The sequence below is a fragment of the Lycorma delicatula genome, chromosome 1 (genome assembly GCF_047948215.1).
Source record: "Lycorma delicatula isolate Av1 chromosome 1, ASM4794821v1, whole genome shotgun sequence".
NCBI classification, from domain to species: domain Eukaryota; kingdom Metazoa; phylum Arthropoda; class Insecta; order Hemiptera; family Fulgoridae; genus Lycorma; species Lycorma delicatula.
Window position 1 is genome coordinate 120,421,859 of NC_134455.1, and position 27,207 is coordinate 120,449,065.

Genomic DNA, 27,207 nt, shown 5'->3' on the forward strand with positions numbered 1-27,207 from the left:
ATTATCATCATCTGATTAGCTGATTTTTCAGTATAATACTTAATATTTTTTATAATAATCCTTTATTCGGTAAGAATGAGTGAGAACCGTTTTAATAATATATTATCTATTTTAAATAACATGAAGAACTTTATCAATTAACAAGTGGTGGAATCCGATAAACTGATAGAAATCTATTTTACTCTATTCAATTCGAGTTATCAAAATAAAATTATAGATTTTCATCATAGATTTTCTGCGTCTAAAAATGCGCAACTGTTAAAAGTAGCATACTGAAATATATTATTAAAAGCGCTGAAGTTTTATTAGAAATTAGAAAAATAATTATAATTGTCACAGATTGATATAAAGGAAGTTATTTTTTTTTTCTAAATATAAGAAAAATGATTTCATATTTCTCGTTTTATTAAGGTCATTATTCGTACAAATTTGATCAGTAGTCTTTTCGTATATTATCTACTGATATAATGGAAAGAAACATACAGTCCTAGCCTTTAATATACTTTGTTCATCTTCGTAATTTCGTATTATGTGTTTTTAGCCGGTATCATTTTTGACTCTTTTTACAAAGACTAATAAGCAATATAATAGTTCTATTTAGGAAGTACTCGTATATTCCAGCCGGTCTCCGTGGAGCGAGTGGTAGCGTCTCGGCCTTTCACCCGGAGGTCCTGGGTTCGAATCCCCGTCAGGTATGGCATTTTTCACACACGCTACAAAACATTCATCTCGTCCTTTGCGGAAAAATGCCTAACTGCGGACCCGGTAGTTAAAAAAAAAGAAAAAAAAGGATATTCCAATTAAGAAACTACAGTTATTTCAACATAAATAACTACAAAACAAAACTTACGATAATGGAGTGTTAATGTTTCAATATAGTCATCTATTGTTTGTTGGTTTTATTCATTTGCAGATAAAATAATAGATTAAAATAATTTAAAATTACAAAAACCAAAAGGTATAAACATTGAGTTTTGAATAATATTAATATAAACGGGAACAATTACATAGAAGTTAAGTATTTTTAAAATAATAACTGATGTTTCATTTTGTATGACTGAAATATATTTATCTATATATATATATAAAATAAAAAGACATATTTTACTTTAAAATATTACCTTTATTAATTTCTTGGGTTAACCAGTAAAATATACAAATTTATAAATTAAATACTCAAAGTTTCACTTAGAACTCTCTAAACTTCTACAGTTGACAATAAATATCATACAAAATTCTCTAACTATATTTTCTATTTTGTTTGAATAATCTTTACTGTACATAATAGCTGTTTTATTACTTTTATCATAATTAAGTATTATGATAATATAATGATAATAATATTATCGTTTTACGCTGTGATTTTTTTGTTTTTTGATGCGTTTATGAGAATATTTTGTCCGATTCCATATTTACTACGATGTAGTATATCTCTTTTTGAGTTTATTATTACATGCCTTAATATTACTTTTATATCTTCGTATTGCCTTGTATATATTATTCCGTATTTTATTTTTCTTCTTCTTCATTTCAACACTTCTAATGGCGTTTTCATATTTATAATAATTTTTTAATTTAAAAAAAAGATTAAGAGAATTTTGCATGATGTATGTGTCACCTGAGAAAGCTTTTTTCCGCCCCCAGGAGCCGGATCCGCAGCTAAACATAAACTCGGCTCCAAGGGGTGCCATAACCTCTAACTACCTCGTCGGGAACAAAGTTCTCGCCAGATAGGCGGGGACTCGGTCGTTTAGGCGCCATACCTCTAATAAGGGGATCCCAAAGGATCCCCCACCGGGAATCGGTCTATATGCCTTGGCTGTAATTGGAAACCCCCGAAAGAATACACTACCGCCGACTAGGTCTTACTTTCCCCCCAACGGTACTGTAAGGGGGTCCCCACCCGATCATCATAAGCTTAGTCTCCACCCGATCACCTGAGGAATCTTAGAGAATTCTAACTGAAACTTTGTGTATTTAATTTATAAGTTTGTATTGTACCCAAGAAATTAATAAAGGTAATATTTTTAAGTAAAATATGTCTTTTTATTATATTAATTTCTATTCAAACTAGAGGAAAATAAACTTAAGTAAATTACATTTATGTTCATATTTATATATATATATATATATATATATATATATATATATAATACATAAATATATATAAGTTATGTTACAATAAAATCCCGAAGCATTGAATTCCGCGATGCAGCTACATGTACTTCATATCAATGAATATTAAGAAATCCACCGGAATGCAATGCAGCTGCATCCGTTGTCAAGTGTAAAGAATAATTACTCAGTCGTTATAAAAGGCTTGTTAACACAATACAGGACGATCTTCATCGTCCTGTATTAACGAGCCTATTAAGAGTTCTACATAGACTTTCATGATGTAAAGTTCTCATAGTAGACTCGTTCGATGCATACCAACGTCCAATTTAACTCTTCATAAGCATGTACGCAAATGATGTAAAACTATTTAAATCAGTCTTAAATGGTTAACAATTAATTATAAAAAGTTAAATGCAAATTGATTGTAATGGTATTAATTGTATAAAAATAAAGTTCGTTTTTTTTAAAAACATAAGTCGTTGAGTTTGAAATTTAACTTTGTATACATATATATGTATATTTCACAAAAAACATAATCTTCCTCATTACATTACAACAGGAGTAATTAATATATAATTGATGCTTAGATGAGTAAATAAAAATAATATATGTTTGTTTAGTAAAATCAGACAAAATCATTCTTATTGTTTTATTTAACAAATTTAATCAAAAATTAAATTCTTTAGTAATTAAGTTTAAAATAAATATTTACAGACTATTGTATTTTTGCAACATAACTTATAAATCGCTATCTACTTTTAAAACAGTTATGATTACTGTACGATTATCAGATTTTCTTAATTAACTTAATCGCACTCCGGTAAGTTAAAATTAAGTGGTAAACCACCCTGAAATTCATCCTTTGTTCAATCTCATTAACGTCTCTCTTTCAGTTTAAACCCTGCTAAGCGCTAACGGGCGCCAATAAATTCACCACAAAAGGAAGTGAGTGCAGCCTCTTTGAAATATAAGTAATACGGCACGTGTGAGATCGTTCTGCTTCTCAAAGGGTTGGTTGGTGGGAAATCTGAGGTAAAGCAAAGCTTTCACTGAACGTTTGATATATTGTTTTATGTTATCTGTTTGCTTTAATACTTAGGGAAATCAATATTTTATAATTTACAAAAAAATTACACATGATAGAGTTATTCTACAGAATTTATTATCTTGTGATTGATTTATTTGTGAGACAAACAGGAAATTACAAAGCAAAAATTTTTGTTACTTTTATGTTATACGAATCACAATTCCTGAAACTTTTTTTTAAAAACTATAATATTAACTTTAAAAGCTACATGACCGCAAAATCGTAGAACTTCTTGAAAACATTGTCAAAAAATGAAATTACATTTTCACGGAAAGAATATTGCTGAACTTTTTTTTTTCAAATAATGAAAAACAGATAGAAATCTTCTACTTAAAGATGATTTTAACGTAAATTTTATGATCATAAAATTGTATATTCCTTAATTCCGAAAAAATTCCTGTAAAGTTGAAAAAATATTTTAAAACAAGGAATCCTATATACTTTCAAGTAATGCTAAGAATGTCAACGAATACCATAAGCATATTTAATCCCTTTAGCATTGGAAGATTCAGGTATTATATTTTTTGTTTTATTAACAATAAAATTTATTGAGGAAAAACCTCAAAAAATTACTTTTTATTTGTAAGTTATATAAAAAACAATTCACAAAAAAATTTAACCTGTATCTTTATCATTTTGTTGAACAAAATACATACACAGAAAAAACTTTCTGTGTATTCCTGAATAATTTTACTTTCTCGTCTAGCGCTACGGCAGAGCTATACATCTAGAAGGGAAATTACTGTAATCGATTGAATTTTGGAATATGCGGTTTTAACCGGATCTTGACGTTTTGAAACCTAACGGACCCAAAAAACAACAAAAAAAACCAGATGGAAACTTTCCGGATGTTAATATTCGTATGTACATGTGTGTGTGTGTGTGTGTTTTTGATGTTGGCCTTTAAATCTAAACAGTCAAAGGGGTGAGGCTGTAGAAAAAGATCATACACAAAGATTTCTCGAGATTTCTCCTAATTAAGGTTAAATTTTTCTTAGGCATATTTTTTAATAATTGAAAAATAACAATATTTTCAAAAAAAATAATTTTTCCAAACTAGCACCCCACCCCAAAAAATGATATTGACGTCTGCTATGTTGTGACGTCAACGGTGAGATGTATAATTAAATAAATGAATATTATTTAATGTGTAAAAAAGTAACTCCATTTTCTGGGTTTCGAATTTGATCACCCGGTTGATTTGGTACCTGGCGTGTTAAACCTCGTGCCTGCACCAGTCTCCAGACCGTACAAGCAAACTTTGTTCTATATCAGATGTGAAATTACATTAGTTTAGTTAGTTCCGATCGTCTCCGCTAGTATCGCTACACCCCCGCGAATAGAATACGGTATGCGCGCGTGCTTTAGATAGAATCATTGAATCAAATAAACGAAAAAATATTATATTTAAATATCACAAATATCTTTAATTAAGTTGTGTGTGTAAGCCGTGCATCAAATATAACCCACTGTTGTAGTACTTTCCCGGAACGCTGCTTTAGCCGCCTGACGAGAAATTCCTACAACAGTGACGAGTCGTGCGTTTTCAATTTTTTTTTATAATACATACTATTCTCAAGGATATATTAATTTTTTTTTAATTTTAAATAATTCATTTTAAATAGTTAATCAATAGCTGTTTGGTATCAATATTTCTGTTCTAATTTATCTGTTTCAGCAAGAGAAAAACGCTTTTACTTAAAATTCATTTATTCGTTAGTACAATTTTTTTTTTAAATTTATTTTCTTCCTTGAGGTATTTCCTAGTACGGGTTTAAGTTCTTTTTAATTAATTTGTAATGAAATACACTAACTCGTGTGTATAATACATGATTAAACGCAACGATGTAGTCTTAAAAAAAGGAACATTTATTTACTTCAATCAATATTTTACAAATAATATGCATTTGCTTGATTAATATTAATTGTTAAATTATTCATTATTCGGGGCACATGCTAATAATGTAATTATGTAAAAGATGACGTTAATAATTTAACGAACGATTACAATGAAAGAATACATTCGTACATGGAGAAAGCTTAAGTAGTACTGTATATTTATTATTACAATTAAAATTAAGAGACAAAGGCTGCAGCTGCATTACATTCTTTCCCACGGTGGGGTTTTCTGGAAACTAATAGTAGGTAACACACGTGGCTTATGGATTGTAATGCATCATCTATTCTCAGTAATATAACTTATATATATATATATATATATATATATATATATACTGTTTAAAAAGAAAAATTAATATAGATTTAATTTTAGAACAAATAAAGGTATCCACACAATGAAAGCTATTTCAGTCAAATTTTCCTCTTACTCTAACGAATGATAATACTTTAAGATTTCTTTAAAATATTACTAAAATGCCAATTTTTTTCCTTTAATAAATTTACTTTCTCTACTAGTTACAGAATAAATTCATTTTTTTACGGTGCAGTATTTAACCTTGCTCTTTTTAAATATAGGATAACAGATTAATTGTACGGAATATTAAACAAAACTGTATATGTTTAAGTAAAAACGTTTCTTCGATTCACCAAACAGGCATCATGTTTTGAATATATTTTAAGAGATATCCTTTATGACAATCAAGACATTGCATTTCTCCCATCTCACATGTACACGTGCCTTAGTGCAACTTAAGTGTCCCGTGTAACATTAATAATATTCCAACAAATCGCATTATTAAAATTTTAGAGATATGGTGTGAATAAAATTTTAAGCTTTCAAATACACTCGTACAAAAGTTTACTGTAGTAAGGTCCAGTGAATGGGAGGGCCAGTTAATGATATCAAATTGTGAGAAAATTCACCTGGAAATGCAGCAAGTAAGGTGTCCATTGAAAGTCGTTTGGCAGTTGCATCCCCATTCAGAAACGACGGTCTCATTACGTTCCAGTTGCCAAGTCGCAACTCAGGTAGGAAGAATGTTTTTAACAAGGAGTTATAACGTTTGGAATTCACGGAAACACCGCCATTTCCCTTGCAAAAATAGTTTCCAATAATTCGTTGAGCTCAATGGTATACCATATATCGACCTTAGGGCTTTGTAGTGGCAGCGTGTGGTATTGAGGGGCTTTGTAAGCTCTAATATAGGTGGTATTATTTGTTTATAGTGCCGATAAGCGAGAATGTTTCATCGCCACTCATGATCAGGCGTCTGCTGGGGACATCATGAGCGTAATACATTTGTACCGTATGTTGGTAATAACGGATGCGCAACGCTTTGTACGTAGCAAATAATTCCTGGACGATTTGCAATTGTATGGGTGAAAATGCTAATCGTGGTATAAAATTTGTTGAAAATTCTGTCCGATAAATATTTTGTATTGATAATGTGAGAATGAACACTGATTGATTAAAACTCTTCAAATACTGTTTTTATTTTCAGAATACCGTATTACTCTTTAACAAATACGACTTTATTATGTGCAATTGGCGTCTATTGACTGATCATTTTTCTTGAAGGTGCAGCCCGACGTTATTGAACATCACCAAATATCCAACGAAATACGCGCAGAACGGATACGATCGACTAGCATAACGTACAGTATGCATAGTTGCATGAACTTACATCCAATTAAACACTTAATCAAAGGTCATGTGGATACAATCAACGGGTGTCAACGACCATCCCACAACCCACACTAGTAGTTTTGCCAGCTCAAAATGAGTAGCCGCTAAATACCGCAGTTTGTATTTATTTTTTTAACATTATACTATTTCTTTTAAGTTTTACAAGATAAATCTTTTAATTGTTTACTAAAAAAATTAAACTCGAGTTCCGTTCTGCAGCAATTTAGTCAAGAATCTAGCACTGAAGAATCTTGCCTGAAAGTATTATTACTATAAAAATCACTAAATGTGTAGTATTCATTTCATTTGTAAATAAAATTTTTAAGTTAATAAATATATCGTAACAATACTACAATAGAAACATTTAATTTATACCGGTTTCTTGTATAATATTTGTTATTAGATTTTGTAGAAAAATAGTAATATTTCAAAACCCCTTTTTGTTTGTATGTTTGTTGCATGAAATTCTGCTGTTTCAGTTTTATAAGATATCTGTTGAAATTAATGTACGTATATAAAGTAATGTAACGTTTGTAGAAAATAATTTATTACCGCCTTGCATTTTTTTTATATTACGGAATGATAATATACAGTAAATCCGTATTTATAGAGAATGTGAACAACGATTACAGTCGTCTAGTTAGTTATGGAACTGTTGATTACTTCTCATTGCAAAAGCAACAAGAGGAGGTCTTCGAGTGTAATTTATACGTAAGTCGGTGTAATCGGGAAGATGTTTAAAACATGTAACTTGAGTCGACTCCGCTCCAAAGCTGTTGAATATAGAAGCCATCCGTCTCAACGAATCTTCTAATGGACTACCAAGCAACATCTTGGGATGTATTCAGCGAGCCGAGGTAAATACAATCTTTGTCTTTTCCAGTTCCACCCTTTGGAATCTTTACTGTTCTTTATTGCTTCCTTCTTATCTCTTACATGAAGTGACTACCTCTAAACTCGCTGCAACGTTTTCAACTTGATGAATGGGTTTCTTCTTTATACAGATAAATGTGCGATGAAGGCTACACACTTCTGTCTACTCTTTTTAATCTAATTTCTTTTACATTCCACACTGATTTTAGATAAACCTCACAAAGTATATTAATGTTGAAAAACAGATAAAAGTTTCCAGTTTTAAAATCTGATGTAAAATCTGATAGAAAAACTACTAATATGTATAGATTATGTTAGGTTTATTCATTAAAAAAAAAAAAAAAAAAAAAAAAAAAAAAAACATTAAATCTTTCATTTTTTACCTTTAATTATTTATCGTAAAAATTAATATTTTATTTTTAAAGTTATAATTTTATTTTATAAAATCATTTCTACCGCTGTAAGTTTTACTAATTAACATTTGGTTTAGTACTTATAACATTTGACTTTTTGAACTTTAAAGTGAAAGTCAGTATCAATCAAAAAGCCATTCGCTACGATGTCTAGTAGACCTCTACGATAATTTTATTAGATATTTTTTAATAGATATTTGCTATAGAGTTAATGGGCAAAATGAAACAAACAAGTTTAGTTAGCGTAAGAGCTCTCTCCAACCAGCCAAGAATATTTTTTTTTCTACAATATTTGTATTTTGGTTAGTAAAATATATTAAAAAACCCACAATAATCTTTCTTTAAAAAAAAAAGTTGGATAATATTTTTAACTCGTTTATTAAATATAGTGCTTATCAATTCAAAATTATGAAATGACATCATGGACCACTGCAATGTTGATAAATCATGTTATTTAGATTTGTTATTGATGTTTGTGTTTTATAGTTATCAGGCACTACTAAAATGGAGTGAGAATGTCGAAAATTTTTTCTTTAAATTCATGCAGTGTAAAACTCATCTTTCTTTGGTTTTTAATAACATACATAATTTTCATAAGTTAGTTCGTTGGTTACACCTCTTCTTTTTATTTTGCATTTTATAAAATTTAATTTTTTTCACAATTTTCTATTTTGTTTCTTGTATTTTAACTCAAAATTTATTCAACACCATAATACACATGCTAATTCACAACGCAATAAATTACAAATAATACGATTTATACCAATGTTGTAAATCTTGAAGAATTATCAGTTATTACAACATATTTTCCACTCAGTTTTTTGTATCAAGAAATCACAGATTATTTTTTTAAATTATGTAAAGCATAATTGTTTTCTTCACTTTTAACACATGATAATTCAGTTTCGTTAGTTTAATACTTTTAAAAATAAGATTTTTATTTCTCTATATACTCGAACTAAACTCAAACTCTTTTTAATTCGGTAATCACGTACTGATCACTTCACGTAAAGCAGTTGAACCAATTTGAGAGAAGTAAACGGCTTATAGTGTACAAGATAATGGGAATGAAGGGAGAGAAAACGGAACTCGAAAGCGAAGTGAACATATCTTTGTTATGTCATAAGTGAGTGAAATACGTTCCGTGAATATTCAGTTCAAATTGATGAAGTGCTCATTGATTGTTGTTAAGATGATAGAATTTTGATTAAATTTATTATGCAAAGTAAATTTTAATTAATAGGTAAATTCATACAGATAACATCGGTAACCATCGTTCAAAATAAAATATTAACTTTTTATCTACATAAATAATGTTGTAATAAATTTACTATAATAAAAACTATGAATTGTTGGTAAGGTTGTATTTCATTTATTTATATATAAATATAATAAACTGATGAATAGTAATAAATTGCTCATAATATGATTAATGTATATGATTATTACCTAATATAGAACAATAATAATATAAAAATAATACTTTTATTATTCTTAATATTATCTTTTTTTATGAATGAATAAATTATTATTAATAAAAATATAACTTTTAAATAACTATCATTATAATTATCATCATCATCATCGCCACTGGGTCAAGTCAACAGGTGGCTGGGGAAATGGTTGATAATTATCAACTAAAAGAAGATGAGTCAAGTTCGCCATGAGGTAAGGAGACTGTCCGTAGGTCAACCTTGATGGCGTTAATGGTTGCTGGCCCGTAGTCCCAGTTATGATTATCTAATGAACTGTTATTTTATTCAGCAGTCCTGAAATCGTTCGAGATATCACAACGGTTCCAGAACAGTTTGGTGAGGTGTATCATGAAGGTACGATAATTTACGAAATATATTGAAATCCATGAATACTGGGGTTTACATCGTGTTTGGGAAGAGATAAAACTATCCAGTTCTAGGTATGAACTATCTTTAAATAACCACATGAACCACTTAGCCATTAATCTCTTGGCAAAGATAGGGATGTCAGGAGGCTTAAAGTCTTCACTTAATAGACCTAAGTGATTCCATGTGGTTTATAATGTGATAATGAAGTGATGATGACTATGATATTGCCTATATTATCTGATTTATGTTAACGCACACTGTCGAGTGTCCTTTATTACTCTTCTATGTTTATGTTGTCTCGTTTATTTGGTATTTCTATTTCTCTTTCTCAGAACTCATTTCTTCCTTTTTTTTTTATCCCTGTCGTTATTTTCCCTGTGTTGCAAACACAAGGCAAATAACAATAATAATGATATTTAATGTTATATTAAATATCACTAAATTATATGAATAGTTTAAATCACGTTTAGAAAAGAGAAATATTAAAAAATGTTGATACATTATACTTATTTATGATACTTTTTATTATTATTAATAAAATTATGATTAAATATGGATTTTTGTTTTCTTAAAATTTTATAACTGTATCATTTTTATGGAGTTACAATCTTATATTACGATTCTTAAGTAATTTATTCTAATTCACTTCGATTTTTTTATTGATTTTTATTCAACCTAAGCGTAAGGACCAAATATAAAATTAGAATTAATCGCCTAAAGATTGTAGGTGTGGATTTTTTTTTAGGATAATTGGTGGCAAAGAATTTTAAAGTTCAAAAACAATTTATGGTAATGAAGAGTAACCTATATGAATAAAATTTGCATTTGATTATACATCGTTTTGTAAGCGTGGTTTGAAGTCTTAAAGAAGTGGAAATTTCAGAAAGTGTAAAGTCATTTAAAACACATTTTACTAACTTTATGTGAATAAAGGCAAGCGAACGGAAGTCACGTCTGCAGGATTGCTAAGGCAGAAAGTATTGGCTTGCAAACACTACTAAAAAGAAACGTGAGAAGTAGTCGCGTTTCTTCAGTATTTGATGTTCACAAAGCTAATGTGAATCACTTCTTTTACTAAACTAAAAAAAATATAAAAAAAATCTTACGAGAATGCGTCTGTTTGACTAGTTCTTCAGCCATTTCTTCCTTTAAATTATTTATTACGCGCGGATCTCTTGTTTCATAATTTTATGACTTTTTTTATATCTTTCTCGATGTTTAGTTCATTTTATTAGTTAATTTTATTTATGCACTGAGCGTTACAAATGAATTATTTATTTTATAATAATCTCCTTTTATAAATAATGACTTAAATTGTGAAAAAAATATCTGTACTCATATCGAAGTTTTGTAAAATAAAAGAAATAATAATAGATCATCAAAATGTTGTTGTAAATTTTTTTAAACAATGAAATGGAAAAATTTGTATATGACAATTATTTAAGAAATTGGTCGTCAAAATATCTTCCTACTGACTAGAAGTTTTTCATCCACCACCAAAAATTTAATTTACTAATTTACAAAAAAAGGAAAACTAATTACTTTACTTTACTTTAAACTTTACGTATTAAGAAAATATTTTTTAAATAATAATCTGCCTAAAAAACAAAAATTGAATGTCTTATATTTGGATTAGTTAACCTAAAACTTTTATAATCTTTAAGTTCGGTTAAATTATAATTGTTTGAATTTATTCAGGATATCCTTGGGTGAATCAATGCAAAATCTGCACCCTAAGTAATCATTTTCCAACATAGCTTGTATAGTTTGCTTTATATTTATTAAAATTAAAAGAGAGATTTTAATTTTTCTTAAACATTCGGAAATAGTTTAGTAATACCATATATATTTTAAGTCTGAGGAGTGTTCAACCTCAGACTAAACTTCATTTACATCCATAGTTATCATCTTCATTTATCCTCTGAAAGTAATAATACCTTAAGGTGGATTCGGAGGCTAAACTGAAAAAAAGAAAATATTTTAACCAGTTCTATTTTGAATTTCTGAGAAGATATGTTTTGTTTTGTACAAATTATGAATTAGAAAATCAATACCAGGAAAACAAATTTAAAATGTATCCAGTTTATTTAAAGCACGCCATACTGACAAACTGATATTTTATCATATATATATTTTTGTAAGGTAGGTTTGGATTTTACGTATTTTATTTTTCGTTTATCATGTGCCTATAAATTGTTTTTTTTTTATGATAAAGATTCTAATGTTAGTTCTGTATATTACACTGTTAGTATTTTGTTATTATATAGCTTAGTAATTCCCATTTTAATAAAAGAAAAATTCACCGGGATCTTAGTTTATGCCCTACTTCTGTAATCTGCAAAACTAAATTTAATTTACGAAAATTGTTTCAAATGTGAAATAAAATGTACACCATACTTTTTCTACACGTTTCAAGTATTAAATTGCAGTACATCCATATAAAATTTCCCATTTATAAATTCAATAATACCTTTTCTGATTACTTATAATCATTATTCTCATGTAGTCCTACTATTTATTAATTTTAGGATTGAATATTTAACATAATATGGGGATATTTATAATTAAGAACTAGAAATTAGTAGCCATTTTCTTTGCGTAACATAATATTAATAATAATATTTATTTAGCGTATGAAACCAAGACACAATACCAATTACAGGAAAAATTACAAACAAATATCTAACAAATTAATATAAGCTATTGATTCTGGAGTCAGCATCAGGAAATCCTCAGGAGTCTCTTCATAAGCTGTTCTAGGGCGAAATTCTGTGATGTGTTTAACAGTTTGATTTTCACCACACTCTCAAACGGGCGTCGGTGTTTTATCACATTTATACCGGAAATAGGCGCACCTACCATGCTGAGTTCGTATTCTGTTTAACGTTGACCATGTCTTACGTGGCAAGTCAAAACCCGGTGGCTTTTTAGTAATACATGGGATTTTGTTATGCTGCTTCCATTCTCGACCACATTCTGGCTTCAAGAATGGACCACAACCATTCTTGAAGCCAGGCTTCAGTTAGGTTAAATCCTTCCTCTATAATTGCTGTTTCATAGGTGGCTTTCTAGATCGAAAGCGACCACAATTGGCATCCTCAATGTCCTCATGTATTGGTAGGTTTCGAGACTGAACAAGACTACACTTCATTGATTCTCATACATAATAGCTTCATTCATCCTCTGAAATAATCATGACGGTAGTTTTGGATGCTAAACAGAAAAAAAGGTTTTGTTATTTAATGATGTTCTGATAATTTTTTTTTTTACATAATAAAGCGATGGTTTAGTTTAATCTTGTTGCGTCATTAATGCCTTTAATTTATTATACGTCTGTATATAAAAATTTTAAAGAAATTTTACAATATTTTTTTTGTAAAAAAGATGTTCACCTGTAACAAGATAAATGTCCAAGATTTGCTTTCTTGAAATTTAAATTTTATTTTGGATCTTTAAAAATAAATTAGAAAATATAAATACAGAAATTTGTTTATAAAAAAAAATATATAAAGCATAATAATAATTAAAAGACGTATTTCAGTTGGGAAATTCTACTTAATACAATTTAAATTATTTTTATTAAACAATTAGATCTCCGTAGGAATTCTCAGATACCAATTTTATATTTACAGTGCTTGATTTAACTTGAATATCATCTTGGAAAAAACGAATGATGAATCACAAACAAAGTTATTCAAGGTGAATTGTCTAGTTTGAAGTGGAAGGATATTGTTCCTGGAAATATAAATATAAAATAATAACCAGTAATTTCTTTGTTACAAAGATATGAAAAGCAGTTACAAAAGTAGAGTTCTTTTGTGCACAACTTTCCATTTACTAATACCTCATGTCGATATGTTTTTAATAATTTAATAAGAGTAAAATTATAATTTTATAAACTTTTTCATCATTAATAACTTTTTAACAAATTATATGATAATTTAAAAATAATTTTTTAAGTCAAAAGAGAATTAAACTTTGGTATTTCAAGCAAATTGCTTACATTATTGCTAGACTTTTAATTCTTTTTAATCAACCATTTATTTTTTAAAGAGTTTCTCTTTAACGAATGGTCTAAAACTTCAAACAAATCATTTAAAAATAAAAATTAATTATTAAACAAGAAAGGTAATGTTTTTATAATTTTTCGATTATTTATTTATTATTTTTTTTACCGACTTCGAAATAAAGTACGGTATTAGTTACGGTCGCGTAATTAGATTGGGGAATGTGAAAAATGGATTTTCTTTACGTTTTGAGGTTTCAGAAATAAGAAAATACCATTTCCTTAACATTGGGTTACCTTGTGTATATATATATATATATATATATTACATAGACCTATATATATATATATATAGATATAGGCCTATGTAAAACTTTTATTGGCTCAAAAATCTCCATACTATTTAATAAATTTCTCGTCGTTCCTGAGTTACGCTCAATTTAAAATTGAAAATAAATCTAAGGTTAAGTTTTCCGTGTAGTAGTATGTGTTTCATACGCACTTATCCAGTGTGTCACTGTGGTGGGTGAATTGAATCTGTTTTTATTATTGCACTAACTTTTTACATCATAAGTAAGTCTCTTGACAAAAAACACGTGCTAAAGTGGTTCCTAAGGAACTCTCAACACCTCATAGTCCACAGAAACCAACATTATTAATAATAAATATTAAAAACAAAATCAAAAACAAATTAAAATAAAAACATACTACTAGATTTGACGTCAAATTTCAGACTGTCGTGCAGTAGCCCCTAAGTCGAGTACATGGGGACGTTTCAACCATCGGATATCTCTGCTGTTATACAGTAAATTAATTTTAAAGTGGCTGACGTGTTTTTCAAGTCTCTGTTTGTATTTTACACTGCGCTGTCGTGCATCCTCACAAACTGAAGGAAACTCTAGATAATCGTGAAGTTCATCATTCCGCGTGAACCATGGTGCTTCATCAATCGTTACCTTGTTTTGGAAGCGATTTGTAATTTCTATGCTACTAGTACTGGCTGTTCCCCACAACTTTACACACCCTACGTCCAGATTGGTTGCAGGATAGCCTTGTAAATTAATATCTTCTTGGATAACGTGAGGATCCAATGAGTAATAACGAGAGTTTCTCCGTAGCAGCCAATGTAGTTTCTTATACCTTGCGTTTAGTTGTTTTTCCTTCATCCTCACGTGATACTTCCAGGTCAAACGCCGATCCAGGTGAAGTCCTAGGTACCGGACAGTCTCAGTTTGTGGGATCAAAATATCTTCTTCGTATACACTGACACAATCACCCTTCCGCATGGCGAATGTGACACACTTCGATTTATCTTGATTATCTTTACGCTTCCATTTTTTCTGCCACGCGCAGTTACGGTCTAATACTATTTTTAGCTCCCGTGAGGCTAGGCCAGGATCTTTGTTAACGGTCACGATAGCAGTGCCATCGGCAAATATGGCGACGATGCAATCATCCTAGCCTGGAAGGTCCGCAGCGAATATGGAATACAACATAGGGCTCAGTGTAGATCCCTGAATGACACGCTACCTAATTACAATGAATCTCGAAAACTCTTCATTACATTTTACCTGGGCCCCTCCAGATAATTCCGTAAGAATAGGAGGTAGGGTTGAGGAAGGTGTAATTTCAACTTGTAGAGCAAGCCAGGTATCTGAACCTTATCAAAGGCGTGTTGGATGTGTATGAATGCCTCCGAGCAGAATTTCCTTTCATCCAGACATACACCGATGATCCTAACGATTCTAGGGGATTGTTTGATGGCGGAATGGCCACACCTGAACCGAAACTGGTGGTCCGAAATTATCCCCTTACTTTCCAACAATGTCCTAAGCCTGCGAAGTAGCAGCTTCTCAAACAATATTGATAAGACCGTTAAGAGGCTAATTTTTTTTTTTTTTATATTGCAAGAAGAAACCGCCTGTGCAGGCTTCATTGGTTTCAAGACAATTACCACCTGCAAACCTTCCAATCTGCTGGGATCAAGACGCCTGCAGACAGAGTTAAACAGATCAATAACGTATGTGATGCTTTTAAGGAGTAGCATGACAAGAATTTGTGCGTCACTAAGTCAAAGCCCGGAGCTTTCTTTAGTTGTCTTCCCTGGTTGATTAATTTCAGTACCTCCCTTGTAGAGATCGGTCTAATCGGGAAGCTGATTGTTACTCTCTAGGAAGTCATCAATACCTACATCATTAGGGCCCTCGTCACAGTGGGGTTGGAACGTTACTTCTAAGTGTGAATCAAATAGATCTGCCTTTACTCTGTCATTCATCGCCCACGATCCAGAACGTCTCTGTAGGAGAGGGAGCATTTCTGGTGATTGTTGTGGTCCCTTTATAGCCTTCCATAAGGTACATCCGTCTCCATTCAGGTGAGACAATTTTCCGATGTATTCGGAAAACAACTCCTTAGTTACAATAAGCCGTGGAGGACACTACACCGCGGACAGTCTGATGTGTCCCAACCAGTCTGTAACCTCAATCGTTGTTGTCTGAATGTGGTTATCACAGAAACCCGGAATTTGGCTATGCCTCAGAGAATTCCTAATATGAATCGCGGTTCCCCCATGGGCTCTGACATCTGGGTGATTCATTACATACACAGAGAAACCTTGAAGTCTGTAAATTCCGATTTGTAAAGTGCATTTCCGATATCAATATTACATCTAGAGAATTGGCAATTCCCATAAATCCTAGTTTTTCTCGCATAGAAAGTAAGCCGTGAATGTTCCGTGTAACGATCCACAAAAATTTTGTCATTAACAGATTTTTGCGAATAAATGAGTAAATAAGACTCCCAATCTATTGAACCGGGAAGTCTATATTTGATGAAAGCGTGTCTAACTTGTCCATATTATCGTCACTAATACGTACTAATACCTACGTTTTGTGGAGAGACTCAGGCCTCGCGCCAATTGTCCTAGGCGCCCCGCGTTCCAACGAAGGGAAATTTTTTTCATCGAGGTCGGGGCCGATTGCCCTGCAGACAGCGGTTTCGACACTTGGATCAAGCTGGGAGTTCCAATTTACCTTTTGCTTACGTTTCCTTTCCGACATCTCTTAGTATACTCTGCAGCCTTGAAGTTTGCCCGGTGGTCGGATTGACACAAGGCGCAGGTTGCAGGAGTGCTTCTGTTCTTTCTGGAGCAATCAGCTGTCCGATGGCCTTCCTCACACTTTATTCAGCGGAAAGGTCTCATACAAATGTTTTTGGTGTGCCCGTACTGTTGACACCTTATGCACTGCAAGAGTTGATTGGTTTCCGCGGTGTCTCGAACAACACGCTGCAATTCGCAATGTAGTTCAATTCTCAAATGGTCTTTTTATTCTCCTGCAGCTCCATCATCACGAAGAAAGTGATGTGGGGTTCCTTAGTTAGCCGGTGGCGTGCATTTATTACGTCCTTCTCCGTTGTTCCGTGGACTTCGCTTTCTTTCTTTATCATCTCCACTGGAACGAGTGGTATAGCTTCCTAATCACAACACGAAAGGCTCGTTGATCCTTCATAATGAAGGTATGACATATTAAAACATGTTCATGAACTACATTTATGATTTTCTTGTAAGCTTCGATGACCCTAGAAATTATTCTTAGTTGTTTACCACCGACCAGTCGAATGTTGTAATCCCTCTTGCACACGACCGTTTCAAGCTGTTCGTACAGCCTCAGCACATCGTTTATCCCGTAAAGCACAGTAGGAGGAGATTTGACTAGTTCCGTTCGGTTCACAATATCCGTATCCTCTAATGGAAGGCCACTTAATCTATTTGATACAGGTAATTCGCTATTGCTAATACTATGAATCACGTTTGTTTCCTCGGCATAGTTGTGGCCCTCCACTGACTAGTAGAAAGTTGGGATTCCATAGTTACACTTTTGTTGTCACTCGAATTTCCATATAGATTGTTTGCTATGTCGTCTCTAATAATTTTCTACGCGCAATCCTCCTCGGGTCTCTATTCAACGACGGCAGCGGATCACATTTTCTGGATGCTATGTGACAACCTCCAATATCAGATGGGCCTTCCTCTGTCACATACACTGAAGGTAGCTGATCCATACCAAGTAAGAACAAACATAAAAAAACGAATCAAGTAAACATAAAAAGTAAACAAAAAAACACTCCTTAGCAACGGAATGGTACATCAAAAAGAATCTCTATATACTAAAAAAAAAAAAATCTTAATACCTAATGAGAATTAATTTCCAAAACGCAACTGCTGACATTAATATAACCAATCGAAACATATAACATAAATACTACTTATAGTTTAGAATCAACAAAAGCACCACTATCATAGAGAACAGCTGATTGTTAAAGAATAAAATTGGGGGATTTATATTCACATCTTTAAAAATTTTATCTTTATTATTGTAAGGATGTAAGTAAGAGTTTGTATAACATTATTTCACTAAATTTTCAGAGAACGGAAATAAAGATTTTCTTTTTAATCACTTTAATTTCTGGGCGTCTTCAACTAGATAGTTGAAAGAGTAAAGAAGAACTTTTTACACTATTCAAATTTCTATAATGAAGATTAAAACATGTTTTATGCTATAAAAAATGCCTACTTGAAAAATTAATTAAAATTCTGTAAAAATATAAAAAAAAAAAAATTACTTACTGTTTAACAGTAAGGTTGCTCTTACCATTTTTAGGCACTATATTTTATAATTTAGTTTTTTCGATTTAAAAAAAAAATTATAAATACTACTAAAATTTTGTCTTTAACTACTGCAGATATTTTATTCCAATATTTAAAAAAAAATTTTATTCTTACCTTTATACAAGTTACAGTTTTCATTGAATTCTGTGGGCAATATATGTCTTACTAACTAGAGTTTTATTTCTGAAAGAATATCTACAAGAAAAATTTGCAAAATTAACTCTCGCTTAATGTAATTATTTTTTAGAAATCCAAATCAACTACTTCTTCAAATTCTTCTAAACTGGATTTAATATTTTTTTTTTTATTTTACCCAATTACATGCAAGAAAATTCATAATCGTTGGATATGGATGAGCTTGATGACATTACAGCAAAATCGTATAGGCAAATAATTTAGCCGTTGAGATTTCATCGACGGAGAAACGACTTAAGATAGAACCAACGTTATTAAAGAATAAAATAAAATTTTTTTGTAGCAAATTTTTACGATTTTTTATCGTTTACAGTGAGGTCGAGTTCAGCATTAGTCAGATTTACAGGATTAGATAAAAGTCGTACAAGATTTTAAATTTAACTGATTTTTTTTAGTTTGCTTACTGAAATATAAATGAAATGTAATGTGAAAAATTAATTTTAATATTTCTTATAAATATTAAATCACTTACTGACCCAATAATTAATAATTCTTTTACGAGTACGTCTCCGATGTTTTGAGATGAGTTTTTGATCTGATATTTGGTATAAATATTTCCACAGCTTATGACTAAGAAAAGTAATGAAAATTTATTTTATTTAAAATTCCTAGGGAATATATGAAATGACGATTAAAAACAGTTACCATGATTGCAACAACTGAAACTGGAAACTTATTAAGTGTATTAATCTTAAAATATAAGTTATCGTTTCGAAAATCTTTTTTTCCGCTCACATCGAGAGGAGACTTTAACTCACTCATATATACGATTGTACAATGATATTCTATGGAAATTAATCGATAAAAGGTTGAAATACAATACATTATAATCTTCATAATTCTGTATATTTCATATTCAATTTTCTATCTGAACCATCCCAAAGATGAAGAAACCGAATTAAGAGAGAAATTCCCTTTTATTTTGTCATGTAATTGGTAGCAAACCATAAACCGAACTTGAGAATAAATTTTTATATAAAAATAACAAAATTATGGTGAGGAGGAGAAGGAAAGAGAAATTTCCAATTTTCCTAAGGATATTTTTTTGTTTAACTTTACAAGTAGAATCAGAAAAATTATAGCCAGCTCGCCATTTATACCTGGTCATTTATATAATGACCAGGTTGAGATCAAGCGAATAAAGATTTTAAGTTGTCTTAAATTCTTTTAGTGAGTCATCCCAGTAGTCCTGTAGGAAATAAATGATTGAGTTCTTTCTGACACATACGTTGAAATTTCTGATTTACGTTGAAATTTAAACATAAATTTCAACGTAAATTATAGTCTGGAAGGTTCGAATTAAATATGTATAAATTCTACAAAACTATCTAGAAAGAAAGCAAGCAAAATAGAATAAAGTATGCAAAATTAAAGTAAACATATTTTTAAAAGGAGGAATATTACGTAAATAACCTTAAATTAAATAAAAGTAAACATATTATGACATATAAAATGAGCAGGTTACTTGAAATTAATTTTTAAGGCCTAAAAGATCAGGTGCCTTAAGGAAAGAATTAGTTGAGAATGATCAAATGAATATCACTCTGTAAGAGATTATTCAGCGGTTAAAAAAATGTTTTAAAAGTACAGCAAAATTAACAATAAATTCCCCTGCACGTTTTTAATATAATTAATAAAATAGTCAAAGTTCGTCAGGGGTGCTATCTTGGCGATTATATGAACATATTTAACTGGATTTCCTATTGAACCATTCGTAAGGGAATAAAAGTAGAAAAATTATTTTTGAATTTTCTCTTATATTTTCATGAGAAGATCATTATGTTAGTTTAGTATTATTTACTTTAAAAATTAGGAACATATAAATTTATTTAATCTCTTAATATGTAATATATATTAGGTTTCAATACCGAAAAGTTTGTAAGCTTTTCCGATTATAATTACAAATTAATTATTATAATCCTGTGAATAATATAATTTATACGTCCAAAACTTGTATAGAAATTATAAGGATAATAAGCATTCAATGCCAGGCTTATTAAATAAAATGAGAGGTAAAACGGTTTTCCATTGCTTTCTTCTTCGAGTCATTTTGTGGCACATTGACATGCCAAACTCACTGAAATGCAGATTGTTATTTGCAATGTATTCTTTTATATATTGTTATTATTTTTGTTCTAGTGGGGCTTCTTAAAGACATTATTATTATTATTATTAAAACTTTAAAACTACAGGTTATACTGTTCCTATAAATTTAAGTTAATTGTGAATATTTTAGTTGTGAAAATAAAAGTAATTAAATGACTCCTTAAAAAATTAGTTTAATTATCATTTTTAAAAGTAATATTTTTATGAAAAAAATGTATAGTTTCATTTGTTTAAATTAATTACAGATAATAATTATAATTATGTAATTCGTTAAGTTTTAGAGTTTAACTCCAGAGTTAGTCTGGTGGTTAAAATCGTCATCTGAAAATCAGCTGGTATTCGAAGTCGAGATTTTCAAGGCTTTAGTCCTTTAAAGATAATTTGTTTTTATGTGGATTGGAGTACTAGACTGTAGATACCGATGTTCTTTGATGGTTGGGTTTAAATTAACCACAGTTCTCAAGAGTGGTTGACTTGAGTCTGTTGCAGACTACATGGCCACTACACATTTACACTTACACTGCACTGAATCTGCAGCTACGTCAGGTTTGGCAGTAGCGGTAATTGCATTTGCCTATTTACACCTATCCAGATCCGGTAGTAGCTGGAAAACTGGTTGGAAAAAACAACAAGTTTTTCGATTTTTCTTTTTATTCCAATACTTGTATAATTTTTTTTAAAGTTATTAAAGAAGAAAAAAGAAACCATTCAATACTCAAATTGCATCATCTTACATTTACTGTATATTTTAATTGTCACTCTCTCTTGTTTCAAACTCTTTCTGTTCTACATAGTTTTTTATTTAAAATATGTCTTTCTTTCTGTTTTTCTCACTCTCTCGCGCTCACTCTCTCTCTCTCTCTCTCTCTCTCTCTCTCTCTCTATCACACTTGACATTTTATTATGTAGTGGTATTATCTAGTTCATAAGAATGTCACTAATAAAAATATAAAACTAGGGAAATATTGCTCTCCTGATAATTGTTTTTTTAATATAATTAAATTTATCGTATAAAAATTTATTGTACGATATAAAATTATGTAATATAAAGTGCTAAGTAATTAATAATAGTCTAAATCATAAATAATATTACTTTTTAAACGTAAAAGTTTTAATTTAAACTTAACAGAATATACAGACACGTATTATTTGAATTACCCTTAAATTATGATTAATACTAGTGTATGTTAAACTAAAATCTGTAATTTAATTTTTAATAATTTTCATTTATCAGCTTTTACTTGTTTATTGTTATCTATCTACAGATATAATTTTGGATTGAATATAAGATATTTTTTGTAAGATTTAGTTTTATTTTAATAATATTAATGAAAATTATATTTATTTAGAATTAATTTTCTATATTTTTTTTTTGTTACAGCTATTACACGATATTAATTATTTAAACGTAATTACCCATCAATGAAAATCTTGTCAAAAAAACTTTAAGTTAACAAAAATAACCATTTATATCATTTAAAAATAATATTTCTAATGTTAAAAATGAAATTAAAATAATTCTTCAATGATGTAATTAAATTAGGATGACTAATATTATCAGCAACACACATGTTACTAAAAAAAAAAAAAAAAAAAAAATTGTTTAAAACGAAATTTTTTTACTAGTTAATTTAAAATGATTTCTTACAAAAATTTCAATTTGTTATACGTATAATTTCAATATTTATTTGCATACACTTAATTATTTTTATTTGGTTTTAAGAATATTATAACTTTCACTAGGTTTAATAATTTTTGTTTATCGATAAATTACATATCAGTAAATACATATTTGTATTAATATATTATATAGCTAATTGTATTTTAATAAAAATAAATAAGTAATATTCTATTTCATTTTTTTGCTTACTGGAATCTATAATCAGCATCAGCAGGTGAGCGTTACTTCCACCCGATAGTTATTTTTCATTCGATTTGATTTTTCACGTATTTTTCAATTTCCATTCATTAATATTACTATTCTCTTATTATTATTGTTATTATTATTTTTATTTCTTGATTTATTATTGTAGAAGAGTAGCACGTTGCAGCAACAAGATTTTGGAAAAGTTTAATTTAAGGTAAATATGTTAAGCTGGCTCTATATTTTTAAGTTGTAGCTTGATTTTGTAATAAGTAGATTAATATTGCGCTAGCCGATTTGAATTTGCTTATCGCCAAATTTGCTCTTTATATAAAACATGCTTTTGTAAGACACTTATGTATTTCATTATTTAATATTTAATTGTGTACCATCACTCTAAGTTTTATGTTTCATTATCATTAACATTTGTTTTTAACTTCAGAGTTATTTTTTTTGAAGGAAGATCGGAAAAGTGATACGGTAATAAGTTTATGCCTGTAGCACAAGGGCAGTGAGTGCAAAATAAAAAAATATTCAGGAGGCTTAGACAGGACACTTACTAAGATGAAACTCAACCATGCAATTGCGTATCTATGTAGTGCTTAAATTACATGCAGAAATTTACCAGATTTACAAAAACCAAAAAATCAAAGATAATTCGTCAAAGGTGTGTGATTTGATGAAATCAGTTCAAGTAGATTTAGGTATACCTACACGTAATTTTGGTAGAGTTTCAAGATATTATTAGCACTTGTATATATCACTAGAAAACATACGTGTAATCCTCCCAGACGTTCGCTTAGTCACAGATATACGGTGAGTGGGTGCTTTGATTTACAGCTTTCTTGCGTATTACGCGAACATTCAATTACATTATTGAATAATTAAAACTATGTTCAATCTCGCTAGAGATCTGCTATTTATAATTCAATTTCTCTAAAAAGTTTTATCTAACCAGTTAATTATACCTAACGTTAAAAAATCTTTAAATCTATTATATCATATATTTTTACAACATATTTATAAGGTTAAAAATTAAATTCATAAATTTTTTTAAGAGTATCTTCTGGAAGATGTATACTACATTAAATTGGTGCAAATGAAAAATGTGTTTTTTTGAAGAAGCCACCATTTTTAGATATTTGGTATACATTACACCATCAACAAATATAAGATAATTATTCCTTAATGAACAGTGTAATAAAGTAATAGTAACTCATATGATATGTTACTTAACAATATTAATAAATTCAAAGTATTTGTTATTGAATAAACTTGAGTCATAGCATTTATTAATGTTCTAGAAATTATTTTTCACTACTAATCAACAGTATTTTTCAACATAATACAAAATAATCTAATGAAAATTATAACTATCACGATATTTTTGTTCCAAAGATGTTTAATCTCCATGATTTAGAAGTAATATTTATATTTTATATTATTTTTTTAAATTTAATACTGGTTATATATATAAAAAAAAAAAAAAAAAAAAAAAACATTCCAAAGAAAGTAAAAAATAAGAAAAACGGTAATACAAAGTAATATCTTGCATGAAAACCAAATATTCAAAAAATCATAAGAAATTGTACGTTTCATTATTTTTCAAATGTTTCTTTTTATTTGAATACTGTGTATTGTTTTTTTGTATTATTAAAATTTAGAATACATAAATTAATATTCGTGTTTTAATTAAACTGTTAAAAGGATATTTAATGATAAGAATATATAAAGAAGCACAAATTTGATCCAACAAGTTGATCTAAACAATCAATAAAAATTATTTCTGTGATACGCTTACGTAAATGTTACTGCTAATTGAAGATAAAGTTCAATATGGTTAATATATATATATATATATATATATATAATGAAAATACATTTTTTAAAAAAGAAGTTTTTATAATTTAGGAATATCAGAAATCAAAATTTTAGAATGTTTTACTTCTTTTTTTAAATTTGATTTTAAACTTTTTTGATCTAATTTAATTATAAATGCTTCAAAATTAATTTTATTTTATACTATATTTTATACTTGCAGTTGCACGAAATCGTAATTTCTTCATATTTCCATGAATTATTATTCCCAAGATTGTCACTAACTTTCCACAACGAACATAAAACTCAATTTCATTAAATTAAATTAAAAGCCCGCACGTTTTGATGAGAATATTCTCTTCATATTTGGTTCTCAAATTCAGCTGCTCGCAATCTGCCAGCTAGTTTCAGGCTTTCTTGAAGACAACATTCACGTTAATCCTCAGATTCAGTGGCTCACTATATGTGCTAGCTGTGCCCGCATTTCTTGAAGGTGAATGACAGAAAATGCTCTAGAATGATCAATAATGATCAAAGATTTATATAATGTTGTAAATTGTTTCAAAATGCAATAGTGTTCAAAAATATTTTATAAAGATGTTGAATACTCTAAAATCTTCTAGAAAATTATAAAAATTTCCAAAATATTTTTATAATTTGTAGAAAAATTTAAATTTAAAAAATTTAAATTATTTTAAAAATAATTTCTAGAAAATTTCCAAATGTTCCAGAATTTTAAATTTTTATAACATTTTAAGTTACCCACTTTCACATCCCGCAGCAATTGCAGTAGGGCTATCTAACACCCACTGTATGTTTGCTCAGTCAGTAAGTAATAATTTTCCCAAATTTGGTTGAAATCATCTTATGGTTTAGGAAAACATCAGGAAAAAGCGAACATACCCACATAACTACATACATACAAGACATTTAGTTATAATAAGATAAAAGCTTCCCATGAACGCCTTCACAGTACCTTTCTGGAGGTGTTTTATATGTCAAATAATCTACATTTCAATTCTTTTACGTAATAATTTTTTTAAGTTAAAAAAATTATATTTGGAAAGAAAAAAATTTTCTTCTTTTTAAATAAAAATATAGCTGTAATTTTTCATAATGGTTCAGAAGAATTTTTGTAGCAAATATAATTATCGATTTGAGGAAGACTCTAATGATTCTGAGAATTGCATTTTATCCTTTTTTTTTTAAACAGCTTTAATGACTTTTTATATTTCACAAATCATTAAAGAATAAATAAATAGCAAAAATTTCTAGTACAAAAATTTCTAAAATGTACTAGTTATTTTCTAGTACATTTATAGTCCAAAAAATTCTGTAAAATAAAACAATAAATACTTTCAAAAATGTATATATGTTCGTAGTACAACTAACAAAAGTCAAATTAATATATTAATTTAATATATCATATTAGTAGTCTTTCATCCAGGGTTCAAATCCTGGTCAGATTATGGTATATTTTATATGCTACAAAATTTCACATCCATATTCCCATATACAAACTTTAAAAACTTCTGTGAAAAATTAATGAATTACTTCATTATTCATCATTATTTAGTTTTTAGTAATTTATTAAAATTACACTAAATCACAAAAATATATTATTTTCTTTATTTATTTATTTAAATCAAACGAAAGCCTGGCAGAATATTTCGTACCACAATGCTATGCAATTATAAAGTTCTGTAGGACACCTTTTAAAAATTGGATTTCAATAAATTTTGTCAATAGTATGTACGTTAATTAACGATAAATTTTTAGAAATGTGTTATAATAATTTCTTTTTCTAATATTAATGCTAACAAATATCAATAGTTTTAAATTAATAATTTGTGCATAATGTGTTTTTTGATAATTGTCTTTCAAAAACTGAATAAAAAATAAGCTAAATTTATTCACTGATGTATAAAATTTATAGGAAATGTATGTAATACAAATAAAAATGCTTTCAAAACTCTATAATTTACATGAGAAAATAAAAAAAAATTAGTATTTTATTTCAAATTACTACTTTATTTTTAAAATTAAAAATTGTATTATGAAAAATAAATCAAATATTTTTTATTTAATAATTCTTAAAATTTTATTTTATTTAATCTTATTAAGAATTATATGTCTACAAATAAAGTACAAATGGTTTATTTAGGAAATCAAATTATTACACGGAAGCTATTAGCCTGATTTGTTCTGAAAACTTCATAGGGAATTTTTTTTGTATTCATTATTAATATTTATTCCCGAAATGTCGAAGTGTTTCTACTATAAAACCCGTCATTCGAGTTCAGTTTTCGCAGGGCATTTAATTTGATGAATGGTTTTACAGCAGGTCAATCTGCGTCGGTGGATTTTAGCCAACTGTCGCTAACAAACTCATGCTCCTCTCCTCGTCGTTCCATTAGTGCTAGTGTTATTCTCAGACAATTAATAAAAAGCATACTAACCTGTCATCTTTTTTTCTGCTAATACACCAGAAATATAAAGAAACTATTTTTAATGAAATTTATCCATTAATAATACAGTTAATCAAACTGAATACTAAAAAAATCGGAGTAATTCTAATGTAGTTTTAGGAAATTTTATTTTACTCCATCGAAATGTTACAGTAATATT

At 29.1% G+C, this 27,207-nt stretch overlaps 1 long non-coding RNA gene across 1 annotated transcript in view; it reads left to right on the plus strand.

Annotated features, from left to right (window-relative positions):
- LOC142318170 (uncharacterized) overlaps window positions 1–22,967 on the plus strand; it is a 426,054-nt gene extending 403,087 nt beyond the window's left edge. The window contains exon 4 of the long non-coding RNA XR_012754843.1: window positions 22,931–22,967. This is a non-coding gene — a long non-coding RNA (uncharacterized LOC142318170). The remainder of the gene's footprint in view (window positions 1–22,930) is intronic.
- The last annotated feature ends 4,240 nt before the right edge of the window (window positions 22,968–27,207 follow it).